Here is a 17,855-nt window from a genome sequence, read left to right on the forward strand (position 1 = left end):
CAGCTTTTGAAGCTCTTTGAGAGGAAAACATTCTGGCTAGTATTTTGGCCGCTGCTCCTCTAGTGGCCGATTTGAGCCCTTTAGAGTCTTGTGCACAATCTGGATTCTGGGCAGGGAACTGCTGATCCACCCCACATCAGGGCTGCCTGATGTTGCTGAACCCTCTTCGTCAGCCATCTAAGCCCTTTGTCTCACTCTAGGGCAAAGCAGTCTCACTGCAAGGAATTCTGCTGCTGAGGCAGCTTTATTTCTCTCTTTAAATTTCTCTGCTGCTTGGAGTATGCTCAGCCTGAACTGGGCAGTGACTCCAGCCTGAGCATTTTTCCTTGGGGCCTCAACTCTGCCTGGAGTCGGATATGTTGCTTTTCCAGAGTCCTGGAAATTTTAGCCTTAATATTGCCTCTGAGATTGCCATCGCGGTCAGCCCAGGCACCTGCTGACTGAGCTGGTATGCTATTGGAAGCCCGCCAGCCAGCTGTGGGGCTATTAAGTCAGGTGGCTCCCCAGAGGAGTGTGAACACCAGAGAAGCTCTGTTTTTATATTTTGTATTCACTTTATTTGTGCAACAGAATAATGAATCTTCCAGAACAGTAGTCACAAGTTTAGTTACGAAAAACTTTCCAAGCAAAATTATTTCATGTAGTCAATGAACTGAAGCTGGATCTTGACAAGCAGAAAAAGGTAATACTGGGAATTAGAAAGGCAACCTGTTATAAATAAGTTGGTTCCTTTTAAAAGAACTATCCTATCTGAGGAATCATTTTCAACAAACAAATTATGATTTGATCCAGTTTATCAGATTTTATTTATTTACACTCTAATAATTATATAAAGGGATGATAATAGTATATTCTATGAGCAATACATCCATGGAGGATGACTAAGAAACAGCAGCTTGCACAGCACAAAGCTGCGAGAGTTTTAAGTGCAGTAGCTACTTCAATCACACATATTAGGAGTATGAGTTATCCTGCCTAATTGAAGTTGTTAGTGGACAGTAAATGTACAACTCTGAGAAGTGTAGTTTAGCAGACCTGGATTATTGTCTTAGAGAAAACTCTAAGTTACTCACTGTTATCATCTGAATGTTTGTAGCCTAGATCTTGGAGGCCCAAATCTCAACATCTGTCAGATTGTAGAGCTTTAGACAACAATTAAATAACAACTATTCACAGAGGAATATAGGATTTAATCTGGCGATGAAAATTTAATAAAAATGGCAGGAATGTTAATTAATTAATTAATGCAGCAAATCATTTTACAGAATCGTTGGACTTTACAGCATTGCTGCTCAATGTGCAACAATGATCCATCCAATTATTAGCTTTACAACTATTTTTAGAGAATTATCAATTTTACTAGTCATTACATCTTGTACAAGTTCCCAAAATGTAATACGGTATCCAACGTAAATTTAATATTTTCCTTCTACCTATAATCCCACTGTTGCGTGTCAATTGTTCCGTTTGAATTTTTTATCCATTTAATCATATAGCCTGACTTGTTCAGTTACTGAGTTGTATTTAACTGGGCCTTGTGCATAAACCACAGCAATATTCGTATTTTTGCAATTTTTTTTCCAAATTTAGTCAAATCTCTTATGTGTTCTATCTTGTTTCTGTAATTTCTTTATTATCTGATATTGAAACTAGTAAAATGATTCTGACCATTCTTGGGGGAAAAACACCTCAAGATATGTGATCTTATTAATACTTAAGTCTTGCAGTCACTACACGTTATTATCTTTCCAAATGTCTTTGTACATTCACCTTCATGGAAAAAATACTAAGTCTAACTTATTTTAGCAGGCTATAGTACGGCATGGTCTGGCTCTAGCCCACTATTTTTACATATTTTTCTAAAAATAGAGTTGAGCTCAAAATATGGTTTTATTTGTAGCCATAAATAATCTGCTATAATGTGATATGCATCTCTAATATCATGGTTTGGGTAAAAAGAAAAATTAAAAATAAGGGAAATGCATAACTCTTCAACAAAATAATCTGGATTGATAATTATTAAGAGGATAACTCTACCCCTTAATAAAATGGGAGAAAAGTCTAAAAAGGTAGGAAATGGGTTCTATCTATGGTTGGATAAAATGTTATTAGGATGAATTCCAACAGATGTCAACTCCTAATGTTGCCATAGTAAGAGAATGGGGAAGCGCATTCCACACATACTATTGGCTAAAGTCGGATCTCAGATTACTGCAGCAGGCTTGGGAGGGGTGCACCTCATTGGGGAATGTGATTTATGACACAGACTGAGGGGAGGGAAGCAACAGGGGTAAAGTTCAGATATAACTCAAACAAAGCTTAGATCTGACTGTCTGTCGGGTTTCCAAAAAATGCCCTAATTGATTCATGAGCCTTAGACCAAACTTCAAAGAAAAATTAGTCATTTATTAGGAGCATTTATTTTTGGTAAGATCTTTTCGCAGTCAGGCAGCAGATTTATTTGGTTAACTCCATATCAATTCTGCTTTAATCTTCCACCTGTCTTTTCCTCTAAAATAAATATGCCCCATTTTGTATAATAATGAATTTTCTTTCAAATTTTTATCGTAAATTTTTCCCAAGCTGATTTTGTAAAATAAAAGGTTTAGAAACTGTCATATCACAAACATAATAATTTCATACAAATTATATTGTGTCACACATACTGTCTACTTCCAACTGTCATGTTTACAAGTCTAGACAGAGACCTGTTATGATTTAATCACTATGCATCAAATAATACTTGCTCCAAAAGATTTTTGCTAAAATAATTCAACAGAAATGCAAGAGACCTTGTGTAATGTAAGCATAATCCTTTTCCACTATTCATTAAAGTAGTCTAACTTTTGCAGGCAACCATAGCTTATAAAATTATAGTGCTGGGTTAAGAGTCATATTAACTTGGATGGCTCAATGCCTAAAGTATCTTTTGTCATTTTTTAAATCAGGTTCAGGCAAAATTCTAAACTTTGAGGACAGTGAAGAATTTGATTTATAAAACTTGCTCTTGCACAGACCTTTAAAACTGTGTTAATATCACAGATTGGTGATACATTATAACATGTGTGCAATGAATGTTAATCCCCCCCCCCCCTTAGATTGTCCAGCAAGATGTCAGCACATAATTCATCTTGGGTGATCCTGAAACACAAAGACTGAATAAGAAATATCAGTGCTGCAGAAAATGAAACAACAACTAGAAAGTGTTTTTAACTTTGAAAGAAATATTTGGAGCAGAAGTATCATGTTCCATTAAATCACGCACAACTGAGTTTGACTTGAAGATTTTTCATTTAACTTTTTTCTAGGTTAAGATGGAAGCTTCTGTTGGAGTATTCATCATCTTTGAATAAGATTTATCTGATTTCCCCTCTTTCTTCTCTTTGATTTTTATCAATATCTATCCATTCAAACTGTAATCATGCGATCACAGAAATGATGCAATGGCTGCAACTACAAGGACCAGTCATATTTCCTTCTCTAAATACTGTTGTAACTTTAAACAATTATTGAATGAGTGGTTGTAACTCAAGGACTACATGTAACAGAATCTTGTAAATCCGGATGTACTTCCCCGCTTCTCCAGTTTATCATGAATGCAAAATAGGGAGGGGCTTGCCTGAGATATTTTCTCAAGATATTTTCTTGAGATGGGCTCAAGCCCTTATCTGACAATATTCTTACTAGAGGGTCTTCTTTCTTTCTTTTTTTTAAAACAAAGTTTTATTGGTTTTTTAGAAAGTAATATAGGAAAAGGGTAAAGGAAAGGTTACAAATTTTGGCAGTTGCAATGTGCGGCAGGAGTCCCCTCCCTCCATACTCATAGAATACAATTACAAAAAATTCAATACTAAATAACAATATATAGTCAGCATGTAAATTCAGTTAATAATTTCGATCAATTTATATAAAGTGGATTTTCTTACTCATTTTTGTGATCTGAGTTTTCTTGGTATTGCCCCTTCTCCCCCCGCCAGCAGAGCTCCGGCCCCTCCCGTGTCCTGCATGTCTGTTGTAGGATCATCTGATTTATCTAGGAGTGGGTCTTCTTTCTGATCCTTTCCCAATTCCCAATTCCCATATCTGAAGAGGTCTAGGACAACTCTCCATGGCCATCTCAGAACAATTCTACACAGCAAACTCACCACAGGGATAACTCGCTGTGGCCGGCCAGAGGGAGAGCTGGGTGAGTGGGCAAATGAACATGTGGGCAGAACACATTGGGATAGGAGGCAAGGAGGTGGCAGCAACTGGGGAGTTCCCATTTTCACATACCGCACCATAACATTTTTGGTAGCTGCAGCAACATGGTGGTCTATCATATCACCACTCTACAGCTGTGAAACTCTTGGTGTGATATATTAGATTATTTCTGACATTTATTTATTAAAATCAGTTATGTATTTCCTCATATGATTTTTTTCAGTTTTGGATGTAAACAAATTTCAGAATGTTTCAGATTTTTAATGCTATAAGTTGAACACATTTAGTTTAAAACTTGCATTAATTAAGCCTCAGAATAAATGACTATACTATGCTATACATCCTAAATAGACTTTATTCAACTTCCATGATCCCATTTCTTCTGTTTCATTATTCATTCACCGCCACTCAGAATATTTATTTATATTTATTTAATATGCAACCCATCTCACTATCCAAAGGGACTATTTATGCTGGAAATTTATTTTAACAACCAATTGTTTTTCCTTCTCCTGGAAGGGGGACACCAGGAACAAGAGCAGGAGTAGAGTATATGTTGCTTCTTGAAAATAGAGGCATTAAATTATGCCAATGATTTAATTAAAGGGTATTGTAAGATCTTGCCTGTCCAATATTCCCAAAAAAGCAAGACTCTTGCAACTGTAGTTGTTCCAAAAGGAGCTTTTATTGAAAGGTTTGTGATAACAAGAGATCTAGGCAAGAACTGAAGTTTCTCATTTAAAACCAGCTATTTAAAAGCAATTCTAACCAAACCCCTCCCATACTACATTGTTGCAGGGAAACAGAAACTTCATATAGAGATTAACGCAGTAATGCAAGAAACAGAAACTTCATATACAGATCACTCCATTCCTCCCCTCCTCCTCCCACCAAAATGCCAGTGTCCCTGTAGAAATATCTGGGACCTGACAGGTATTCTGGCATCTTAATCATATTTGCAGGCAATGAGACAACCTGATGATACATATTAGTTTACTAAATTGAAGTAACAGCCTTCATGCATCTCAGTGTATAATCATGCTAGCTACATGACTAAGGAGGTTTCTTCAGACAATGCTGGTTCCCTTGGCTAAGAAACAGAGATGAGCACCACCTTCTAGAGTTGGACACAAGTGGACAGAGGAAACTTTTACTCTTTACATTATACCTTGTACCTAAATATTTTGAGAAAGGTGGTTTATTTCTGAAAAAACTAACCAGTTAGAGAAGGAGGACTACATTTTTCAGATTTAAGCATATGTTACGCATTCCTCAGAACCACCAAGAGGATCAGACTATAGAATTTGTATTATTTCAGGAGCTACAGTATAAATAACTTATGCTAGAAAGTACAAGATCACTTAGATTTAGATATGAATCAACTGAAAGTGTTTCAGAATCCTCTGTAGCATCACAATTAAAATGCTTTTTGCAAAGCTATGGGGAAAAGGAACTAGACTTCAATGCACAAACCTCAGTGCAAAACTATTTTTATATGTCATTTTTTAAAGATTTTAATTTAAGTTTAATTTTGAAAAAAGCTATTGCTTTGGATCCATCAGTCTCCTAGGTGGTGGGTTAAGCTCACTCTTATGTGTTCAAATAACAACATTAGGATGATGAAGTCTTTGTTCTTCTGAATTGCACATCTGTGAGCTAGAAACTAACAGAAGAAGAAAATAGCTATTGCATGTTCTTACAGTTGCCAAAAAAAGTCACTGTAAGGGTGGAAGCACATGCTGTCTTCCACCAAATGTATCTAGCCTAAAGAACCTGCCTTTTTAATATAAGTGAGCATGTATTTCACTGTCAAAAGTTGTATTTGGAGAATTAATTTCAGCACATACAATTATTTATATGGTTAATTTCCTCTATAAATAAAGCACATAACTATTATTGAATGAACAAATCTAAATCTTCACATAAGACTACTGCTATATAAGATATCCTTTTCTTTCTTTTTATGTGTTTGCAGATATTTTAAATAAAATTTTAACACTTTTTGGTAAAGAACAATAAATCTTTTTTTCAAATGGCTTGGTGCTTTCTCATAAAACAACAGCAGTATCTCTCCTTTCATATACTAAAAAATCAGCAAAATTTAAAACATTTGTTTCCATGGTATTAATATATCTATCTCTATATAAACATGCATATGCACATACATACATACATATAAAGGCTGAATGGATGTATATGTATATGTTCCATATATGTTCCATATATGTTCCATATATGTTCCATATATATGGAATTCGAGGGGCACCTTGAGTAATTTCGACCAAACCTGCTACACAGATGACTTACCCTCCAGAGACAAACACTGTAGGGATAAGAGACCCCTGGGTGGGGTGCTTGTGTGTGTCTGTGTGTATAACTCTGGAACGCCTCTAGCAATTTCAACCAAACTTGCTACATAGATGACTTACTCTCTGAAAAAAAAAATACTGTGGGGGTAAAACCAGGGGGGAAATCCTCCTGCTTTGACCAAATCCGTAGGGACGATTGTCCCTGGTTCTGCGAATCGGTATTTTTAAAAAAGCTTCTGAGAATCGCATGTCTCAGCTGTGAGCTGCGCAATTGACGGAAGCTTTTTCCCCACTTTTTAAAACAATTTTTTTCCTGCAGGTTCGGGTGAATAGGCAGGAAAAAAATGCTTTAAAAATTGAGGGGGAAAGCTTCTGATGATCGCGCGGCTCACAGCTGATCCCCACGATTGTTGGAAGCTTTATTTTTCACTTTTTACAGCATTTTTTCCTGCTGATTCGGGCAAACAGGCAGTAAAAAATGCTTTAAAAAGTTGGGGGGGGAAGCTTCCGATGATCGCGCAGATCAGCTGTGAGCCGTGCGGTCATAGGAAGCTCTTTTTTCACTTTTAAAAGCATTTTTTTCCTGCCTATTCACCCGAACAGGCAGGAAAAAAATGCTTTAAAAATAAAAAAGAGTTGGCAAGGCCCACCCAGTCACATGGAACTCCCCACCACCACCAATTCACATTCACAGAACCAGTGACAAAAAAAATTAGCTTTCACCACTGGATAAAACACTGCTAACACCCATCGGACGGACTGTTTATGTGTGTGTGTGCTCAAGCATAACTCTGGAGCACCTTGAGCAATTTTAACCAAACTTGGTACACAGATGACTTACCCTCTGGAGACAAACACCATTGGGATAAGACATCCCTGTTTGTGTGTGTTTTTGTGTGTGTGTTCCAGCATAACTCTGGAACGTCTTGAGCAATTTCAACCAAACTTGCTACACAGATGACATACTCTCTGGAAAAAAAATACAGTGGGAGGTAAAACACCTCTAACACCCATCAGTGTGTGTGTGCGTGTGTGTGTGTGTGTTCAACCATAACTCTGGAGTGCCTAGAGCAATTTCAACCAAACCTGGTACACAGATAACTTACCCTCTGGAAATTAATACTGGTGTGTGTGTGTGTGTGTGTTTGTGTTCCAGCATAACTCTGGAATGTTTGATTTTACTGACATTAAGGAGAGCGAGTGCGGCATCCTAGAGCGGCAATTGTTTGTGATGTCAGTTCCTTCACAGCTTCCTCTGGAAAGCCAGCCATGATATTTTCCCTCCAGTGGACCAATGGGGAATTGCCTGATGGATTTGGGGCAATGTGATCATAGACAGGACAGGAAAGAGGAGCACATGGGAAGGTAGAAGGAAGGGATGATGGGCATGTGAGCAGGAGGACAAAAGGACCATCTCAATTGCTCCCTGTCAGACAAATGCTTGGGGCAAAGTGCCAAGATCATAGATAGAGCGGGAAAACAAAGCGTATGGGAGGGGGAAAGGAGAGGGGAGGGATGTTGGGCATGGGAGTAGGGGAAAGAAAAGCCCCCCGCAATGGCTCCCTGTCAGAAAACCGTGTCAACGTTTGTAAATACCCAGGCAACACCGGGTCATCAGCTAGTACTGTATAAAATAAACATTTTACTTTTTTTCCAGAATTATTTTGTTCTGGGATGAAATTTCTTCGTGTTCAAGTAACATAACAGGGGAATGAAAAAAGAATCCGGCCAAACATAATAAGAACAAATCATGCCTAAATAGGAGCACACAGCCTCCAATGGTGAATTAAGGAGGGGTAATGGTCCCTAAGACTGTTGGGGGCCAGAGTATAGTTTGAAAAAACATGAACAAATTTCTATGAACACTGCACATATCTTCATTTGTAGTGCAAAAAACATGAAATAATACAATATTTAAAATGAAGAATAATTTTAACCAACATAAATATACTATTAATTCAATGGGAAGTGTGGGCCTGCTTATTTGGGATTATAGGGCTAAAGGTCTTTTAAGCCTGGAGGAGAATTCACAAACTGATTTGCTTTTTGCAACACATGTGTATCTATTCACACACATGAATATCTACCAAAATTGTTCAGCAACCAATTTGGTGGATGTACTTTATATATAGGAAGAAACAAAGCAGTGGGTGAATTATCCTTCAGGCATTATACTGAGGTTGCATTTGAATTAGTGTTAGCCAACATCAGCTGATTTTGAAAAAGCTAGATGTGGAGACATGTCCCCCACCCACCCACTTTTAAAGTGCTACTTTAAAAGCAGCCCCTAACCTACTCACTCACCGGCCCTGGATCACATGGCTGTGAAAAACATCTGTAAGGTTGTTTTTAAAGCATGTTTAAAGACATTTAAAGCACTACTTTACAAGCTGGCAGCTGATTTGCAAGCCAGCACCACCCCCTCCCCTACTCACCCACCAGCCCTGGATCACATAGCTGGGAAAAACATCTGAAAGGCTGTTTTAAAGACTTTTAAAGAATGACTTTTAAAGATTTTTTACTGACTTTTAAAGATTTTTACTGACTTTTAAAGACTTTTACTGACTTTTAAAGACTTTAAAAGCACTACTTTACAAGCTGACAGCTGCTTTGCAAGCTGGCACCATCCTCTCTCCTACTCACCCACCGGCTCTGGATCATATGGCTGTGAAAAACATCTGAAAGGCTGTTTTTAAAAGCATTTTTAAAGTGTTTTAAAGCATTTTTATAGAGTTTTAATGACTTTTAAAGACTTTTGATCACCTTTAAGGATTTTTAAAGCACTATTTTACAAGCTGACAGCTGCTTTGCAAGCTGTCACCACCTCCTCTCCTGCTCACTCACCAGCCCTGGATCACATGGCTGTGAAAAACATCTGCAAGTCTGTTTTTAAAGTGTTTTTGAAGACTTTTAAAGCACTACTTTATAAGCTGACAGTTGCTTTTCATCTCAACACTCCACGGGCCGGATACTTTGCATTGGCAGGCCTTAGTTTGAGGATGCCTGAGGTAAATTGTCCTTTTAAACTTTACTCATCATCTCAGTAAGGAACTCCCTTTTTGTTCTGAGAACATAGTTTGAAAACTATGGGAATGGCAGAGGAGAAAGAAGAGAATTGCCTAGAATAATGTATGTTCATTATTCTTTGTACATTATAAGATGTCAACATTCAGTATTTGTACATTTCAAAACCCAGAACTCGGAGGGAGAACCCACAGAATGTATCTGTCTACAGTTCTAGGCAATTATTCACAATGAACAGAATAATCCTAACTCCTAGACCTCTTTGCTAATGAAAATTAGAATAAGGCAGGCAAACTCTTCTGTCAGAGCAAAAGAAATCTTAATGGAGACTACATCTATCTTTCATACAACTTTATATCTACAAAACAACTGTACTGCTATTCTGGTCAGCCCTCAAAATAGAATATTTTACTAAGAGAACAAAGGAGGACCCTTCTATTCTCTCACATGTCTATAATCTGTAAGGCTGAGCTTTCCATTGCAGTCTGGAGCTAATTTTTCTTGCACTGTTTTCATCCACATGATTATATATTGTTCAAATTATAAACTCAGCAAAAAGCAATTATCTAAGCACTACATGATTGACAAATCAACCATCAAAGAATTGAACAACTATATAAAAATATATGATCGCTCATGTAATAATTTTACAGCAAATCTACCATATGATCAGGAAAAGCTGGCATAGCCACAGCTCAAATAAAGAGTTATTCTGTTCCTGTGTTGGAACTCCATGCAAGACAAATAGAAACAACAGAAGATAAGGAAACAGAAAGTTTAAATCAATAAGTAGCAGTCAAGAAGGCCTCCAGAAGAAGAGACAAGATTCTACACTATCTTTAGTTCAGTCAAAGAACACTTGTTAACAAAATTCTATCTACAGTACACCACTGGCTACACAATTCCTGGCAAACAATATTCTTGCATGTTATTTTTTATATTTTTATAGTAAAGATTTGTGAATAATCATTTATTCATACAGTGATGCCAGAAATAATCAAAAGAGGTAGAGATGTATCAGCTATTACAGTATTTTATTGTTAAATCAATACACAGTTACCTGAACAGCAAGGTCAATGTTTAGACTTTTTCCAGGACTCAAATGCAAAATTTTGATGCAACATACAGAAATAATTCTTTCCCCAACCTACTGATTCTTTAGCACTAAATGATTGCATTTTTTCTTTTTTCTCCTAAATTACTGTTCTCTTGTTCTAGCTATTAAAAATATAAACTCATTCATTTAACTCTTTTTTTGCTGCTGCTGTTTCTGATATATGTGGCAATAAAGATTTTGAAAAAAGTTGTCAAGTTTTGAAGTATGCTTTTGCTGTTGCAATCATTATCGCTTCTCAGCTTGCCAATGAACCAGATGGGAGGGGAATGGGAAGATGGAATGTAGACTTCCGACATCAAGAAGACAGCCAGGAAAACCAAGGACACTTTGGCAAGTGTTTGCCAAAGTCAAAGACTTTTTCCCATAAAAATACAATGAGACTCAATTGGACAGTGTGACCTGGTCTAATGGGGGAGGGGGGAGAATCTATACTTTAATTATGTGGATTTGTGCAGGAATTAGCCAAATCTGGCTTTGCCCTCATCTGTACTGAAATGGTGTACTCAATAATAAAGTTTTGCATTAGGACATTGGATCATTTCAGTCGTGTCTGTTTTGGTTGGGTTTGTCAGTCGGAATGTTGACAAAAGTACTATATTGTATCTGTATATTTCAGCCAACAGAGAAGGTTTACTGTATCTGTGAGTGAGTACAGGCATTCCTTGGTTTACAACGATTCATTTAGCAACTATTCATAGTTACAAGAGCACGTAGGACAAAAATAACTTAGGACCAGTCCTCACACTTATGACCATCACACCATCCGTATAGTGACATGATCAAAATTTCAGAGCTTGGCAAACAGCATGTTCTAGAGCCACGTGATTCCCATTTATGAGCTTGCCAGATCGTTTCCACAAGCAAAGTCAACGCAGAAAGCTGGATTTGCTTAATAATTACAATGATTTAACAACTGGGACAAAAAAATTGGGCCTGACTCACTTAACAACCACCATGCTTAGCAACAGAGATTTTGGTCCCAATTGTGGTTGTAGAGAGAGGACCACCAAGTATGTATGTTTCAAATCACCATATTTCTTTAGCATGTAGGCTACATCAGGATATTTTCAAACTGTATTTCATAGAATCCTAGAAGTCCATGAAAACTTCAAGGGATTCCATAAAAGGCTAAGGGGAGAAAAGGTTCAATCAAAACACAGCCAATTTTCTATCCCTATGCTTTGCCTCATGATGAGGATGCAGGAATTGTTTTCTTTTTAACAGATTTTTCTCACAGATTTCATAGCCTTTTATTCCGCAACTTACTGTGCAGTTCTGTTTCAAATCTATGTTAAATTTTGTAGAATAAAGAGAATATTTCCTTGCCCAGGTTGGCAACAAAAGTCTCCCCTAGTGAAAGGCAGATCAGAGATAGGTAAGTTTAGTTCACTCCAAAAACAACTGCAGAAAGGAAGCTCTGGATGAAAGACGGGTATTTAAATAGACTACATGCGTCATCCTGACTTTCTTTAATAGTTCTAGCAGAAGTAATTTATGCTACATAGTGCTTTTAACACTAGTTATTCAGACGGAGAAACTATTAATTTTCACTCATATTTCCAATATTTCAATGATAGTTTAATAGTCAAAGTTCTTTCCCTGATACAATTAAAGTACCGCATCAGGCCCTTGGAGCAGTTTATATATACTGAAATAACTAGCATCACATATAGTATTAAGTTTCAAATTAATCCCAAATATAAAACAGAAAGTACTACTCATCCAAGAACTTCATACCATCAGTACTAAAAAGTGATTTTAAACATGAAAGATTTGGAAACTACTTTCTTAAACCTATGCTCAACATTTCACCCACAACTTAAAAATTCCTACAGGAAATTTTACTACTAGGAGAACATTAGTAAACATAATTATTAAACCCTGGAGTTCTAGCAACATTGTAGGATCTTTTGTTTGTTTCAGAATCAAATTATTCATTACCTCCCAGTCCAGGTCTTAGCCGATTATCATAACCATCCAGAAGTCTGTCTAGAATTCTTGTGAAGATGGTAATGTTATTTTTTGCTTCATCTTCATTGGGGTCAGCCAGTGCTGATCTAACAGACATTGGGGAAAAAATAAACTAAGTATGCTCCATGTACATTCATTATGGTTTGAATATGTAGCGATCAATCGTTTTTTTAAATATGGGACCTTTCATTTAACATCACCTTTTAATATATATCTAATGCTAAAATAACAGCAGTTACTTTCCTGTTTCCAATTTCCTGCTGCTTCTTGCAGTAAATTCTACTCAATATTAAATACTCAAATTATGTGTCCTTTTCCACTCTGTAACCAATAACCTTGCATGATGTTGAAAAAGCTAAGGTGAATTAGATATGGTCAGTACTTGAATGGAAGACCACCAGGAAATCTTCAACTTGTAGCCAAGATAAGAATTTTGAAAATGCTATCCCAGGAGAAAAGTGACAGCCACTTCCATATTTTTAAGAAAACTGCACAGCATGTCCATGAGGTCACCAGGAATCAATTCTGACTTGAGGGAGACTTTGTTTTACTTTACATAAGTGGATATAATCCAGGAAGGGGTTTCTTTTCTATGTATAGAACTCAGAACCAATGAAATATTTCAAGCATATGAAATATGACAGCTTAGCCACATGACCATGGAGACATCTTTGAACAGGACTGGCTCTTTGGCTTTGAAACGGAGATGAGCACTACCCCCCAGAGTTGGGAATGACTAGCACATATGTACGAGGGGAACCTTTACCATTACCTTTTTAAGTTTCAGAAACAATTCAAAACAACTGCTTCATATATTGAGTTGACAGAGGTGGTTTTTTTCTTTTCTTTAAAGCAACCTTTTTTTTAGACTTCTGCATGAGTTTGCAGTAGCATTTTTTAGGATTTGCAAAGAAACCTTTCAAAAGATCTGCTGCTTTAAAAAATAAATAGCAGAGAAGTGCCATGCTCAACTGAGGTATGAAGCCCTTTTTTTCAAATAACATTTCAGGCATGCATAGCTGCAATATTTATGCAAAGTAAAAGTAACAATTCTTCAAAGTCAAGGCTGACTCTTGTGACTACATGGATACATCTATGTAGCTTTCGTGGCAGCAGCACAGAACTGGCTTGCCATTACCTTCTTCTGGGATTTGCTCAAAATTCAATCTAACTTATAGACGTAGGGTTTCTCATAGTCTACTACCCAGGTATTAACTAGATGTACCAAAGCTAGATAGATTTTTTCATTTATTACTGCTAGCAATTACTGTATTTTCCGGACTATAAGATGCACCAGAGTATAAGAAGCACCATGATTTTGAAGAGGTAATTTTTTTAAAAAAGTTTTTGCACTCTGCATGCCTTGTTTTTTTGCAAAAAAGGGGGGGGCATGCAGAGCTTTGGGAGGCTTGTGGAGTGCTCCTGGGGGATGGTGGGGCCAAAAACGAGCAAAAATGGCCCGGTTTTTGCTCGTTTTTGCTCTCCCCAGCCTTCAGGAGCACTTTGCAAGCCTCCCAAACCCTCAGCACGTCCATTTTGCAAAGGGGGCAGGGTTTTAGGAGGCCAACAATGCTGTGTTCTGTGTATAAGACACACCTAGATTTTCACCCTCTTTTTTGGGGTGGGGAAAGGTTTATCTTATGGTCCGAAAAATACAGTACATAAATATAGGTAGCAACCCCTAAAAGAAGAGGTTGACATGATTTGCAGAACTGGAAACATAATCATTTTTCCCCATAAGAAAAGCTGTGCATAAAGTACTCCAAAATATTGTACAATGCTGATTTATGGTTACCTATGAAAACAAGAGTTATACAGAACTCCCCAACTGGTGCTGTACAAATGAATGTCTTCAAGGACAATCAGTACAAAGATGTTGACTATTATTAATTTATTTTACTTTGGACCATCTAAACATTTACTGTATACACTCAGGGACAGTATGGTTCATAAGCCATAGATGACTTTCCTATGTTGAATTGGCCTCCATGTTTGTAATTAATGGGCACATATAGGATGACAAAGCAAATAATAAGAGTTCTGCTCAGCTTTAAAAAAAAACCCTGCGATTGGCATTATTGCTGTAAAAATTCTTGCAACAACAACAACAGTAATTGAAAACAACAATCAGGTTTCAATGAAAGACATATATTGATTTCCTAGAATAAGAACCATTATATGCAGAATGAATTTAAAGATGCTTGGAAAATAAAATAACAACACTAAATCACTTAGCTCCCTCCTTTCCTTTTACTAAAAGCAATAATAAATCCAATATGCTTCTGCTGCCTGGCTAAGACTACTACTGAAAAATAAAGCACCTCTTAAAATACAAATTCAAATGACAAAGACATATACATTTCAAATAACAGAACCACATTAAAATAGCATTAATATTGCTTTACCATCTCCATTCAATCATCTAAAACTATTTGCCACAGGTTACTTGAGACATATTCTAAATACTATTCTTAATGCATGCATATTGTGTAAAAACATACGTTTGTAGAAATATCCAATGAAGGTCTCTTCCATAGACAAATTAGTACACAAACTGACTATCACTAAGTCTAATTCAGAAAAATGAACAAACTGGAATCATTTTCTGTTATTCATGCTGATTCCTTGAGAGCAATGACTTACTCACTTGAGTAAAGACAGGTAGATCAGGCCCTCTATGGCCAAACTCATACTGCGGTATCTTTGCTAGTTGGATAGAATTGAAAGCACATTTTCAATCCAGCTACAAATATATGTAGCCAATTATTTAGTCTCAAATCTAATCCAGATTTGAATCTACAAGCAAAAATGTAGTGACAAATCACTATTAACTGGATGCATCGCATAATGAGATCAGGTGACAATTTAATGAACATCTTTAAGTTGTGCTCTGTGATACTATTATTTTAGAACTGCCATTTATTCAGCAGCCAGAAAAGTTGATTAGTAATCCATATCATTGTTTTATTTTATGGGATTATGAAATTGTATACTATCTCCACCTAGAGGTTTACAGATTAAACAAGTCCATTCCATTATCTTGACCAAAAATACTGGTCGATATACAAAATACCCCACTTTCCTATTTTGTCTTGTTTCTGGACTTTAGAAAAATCTTATTCTCTGCGTGGACAGCCTTGGGATAATTAATAGTAGCACAATGACTCCAGAAATCATTGCAAAACATCAAAAAACAAAAAACAACAACTCGTAACTAATTTCTGTTTTATTTTAGGATAAACATGACAAATATCATTTGACATTTAGGACTGGTCTACTGTAAGTTTTCTAGCATTTTACCATCCCCATAACTTCTTCCTTTACTTTACTTTACTTATTCTGCATACAATTAGAAAGCTCATGTTAGGAATATGATACACTCATCTCTGTATACATGCCATTTACACCAATCATTAAAAAACAATATATTCCTTAATGTTGCTGATAGAAAATCCAAATTTCCTCTCACCTTGCAGAAAAGCATATCAAGAAAATGAGAAGCCACTGCATCATGTAGGGTATTTTCTTCCTCTTGAGAGCAGCTGTTTTGCAAAACCTAAAGGCTGAAAAGGAGAGGATACTTAGCTTGTATCTATTTATTGATGCTTTCAGTCAACTCACGTACCATCACTTCAAGGAGGACTTTAAATCTTGGGGTCTCAGAAGCACTTTTTCTCCCAGTGAGCAACTTATTATATTGCCATCCTCCACTGAGATCCTGCTTTGCTCGAACATGCAATGCATAATTAAAAGTGACATATGGACAGATCCAAGTAATATTGTTTTCTTTCCACCCTTCTCTATAACACAAAAACATTCCAGACTTTTCCCTATCCAGTAAATTAATTCATCACTTCACTACTGGTATTTATACATTTACTCTAATTTTATATATTTTCCAAAATATAAAAGAGACACAGAAGAGGGGGAGGAAAGGAAGAGGAGGAAGGGTTATTACAGACATCCCTATAATCTAATGCAGTTTATATCTTCCAAATGTTGAACATGTTTGACAGCTGTTTGAAGACAATACCTGTCACGTTCACGAAGACGAAATATGCACTTCATAAATAACAACCGTCACAACGCAGCACAAAGTTGCAGAATCTTTTTTTAAAAGGATCTACTCAAAACAGGAGGCTCGTATTAGCTGAGGGGTGAGGAAAGGTTCAGTGAATCCTCTTTATGCACAAGCACATCCAAGTCGAGACTGGCGGAAACAGAGGCTAACATCTTTCCCCCGTTTATGTGCAGATCAACACACCAAGCCACTCATTCTTCAGTTTTTTCCATGGGTGGAGATGAGGGGAAGGGGTATGGGATGTGAGAAGCCTACCTTGGGAGCACCAGGAGGTGCTCAAAGGAGCTTCGAGAGAGAGGGAGAGGGAGAGAGAGATGTAGTTGTGATGGTAGTGGTGATGATGATGACAATAATAATGAGAAGGAAGAGGAGGACTTGGTGAGGCTGAAGAAATCTTGCCAGGAGAGAAAAGGAAGCTCGAAAATGGGGAAACTTGGGAGGCTTGGGGGGGGGGGCGCCGAAAGACGACTGCAGCACCAGCACCCCCACACAGCAATCCTACGAAAAGCAGCGGATTCAAAGCGGGCTCCGCGAGGCCGGGCGCGCGCGAGAGGAGGGGAAACCCGAGCGCGAGGTGAGCGCAGGCGAGCAGCAGTCTGTCCGCGTGCAGGTCTAGTCTTGGGGTAGGAGGAGGAGGAGGAGGAGCCCGTCGGCATCCGCACACCCGAGCGAGCGGACAGCAGGCAAGCAGCGGCTGCAGTAGGCACGCGCTCCTTCCCCCAATTGGAGTTCCAGGAACCGGGAGGGGAGGCGCCGCAGAAGAGAGGCGGAAAAAGACCACCCCGCCGCGCCTTGTGCCTGCTGCCACCCCGACAATGACGCGCGCTGCTGCAGTCGTAGGTCCGCAGGGCAAAAAAAGGGCCCAGAGGCGCCGTCTTGCTTTGCTGGGTCCTAGTGCGGAGCTTCCCGACACTCTCCTTTCCTCCCAAACCTAGCAATGGGCAGCGATGCTGCCACTGCCACTGCTTCGCACGCGCGTGTATGTGTGTGCGCGCGCGTGTGTGTAGGAAGAGCCTTGTCTCCTTGTCTTCTCTCCCCCCCCCATTCCATTTCCTGGGCTGTTGCAATTAGGCCGGCGACTTAGCACTGGTCCCCTCGCCCCTTGCGTGGTTATGGCTCCAACTGGATTCATCAAGTCTGTGTGCACATC

At 38.0% G+C, this 17,855-nt stretch overlaps 1 long non-coding RNA gene across 2 annotated transcripts in view; it reads right to left on the minus strand.

Moving 5' to 3' along the window:
* The window catches only part of LOC309395098, a 33,765-nt gene extending 16,308 nt beyond the window's left edge, over positions 1-17,457 (minus strand). The window contains exons 1-3 of one of the 2 annotated variants that reach the window (XR_014175854.1): positions 16,961-17,457; positions 16,094-16,187; positions 12,595-12,710 (exon numbers count right to left, since the gene is read on the minus strand). This is a non-coding gene — a long non-coding RNA (uncharacterized lncRNA). Of the gene's footprint in view, positions 1-12,594; positions 12,711-16,093; positions 16,188-16,657 lie in introns of both variants that reach the window. The other variant, XR_014175855.1, reaches the window with a different exon arrangement.
* Positions 17,458-17,855: the final 398 nt, after the last annotated feature.

Source organism: Natrix helvetica (assembly GCF_964273705.1).
Source record: "Natrix helvetica genome assembly, chromosome: 7".
NCBI classification, from domain to species: Eukaryota; Metazoa; Chordata; class Lepidosauria; order Squamata; family Natricidae; genus Natrix; species Natrix helvetica.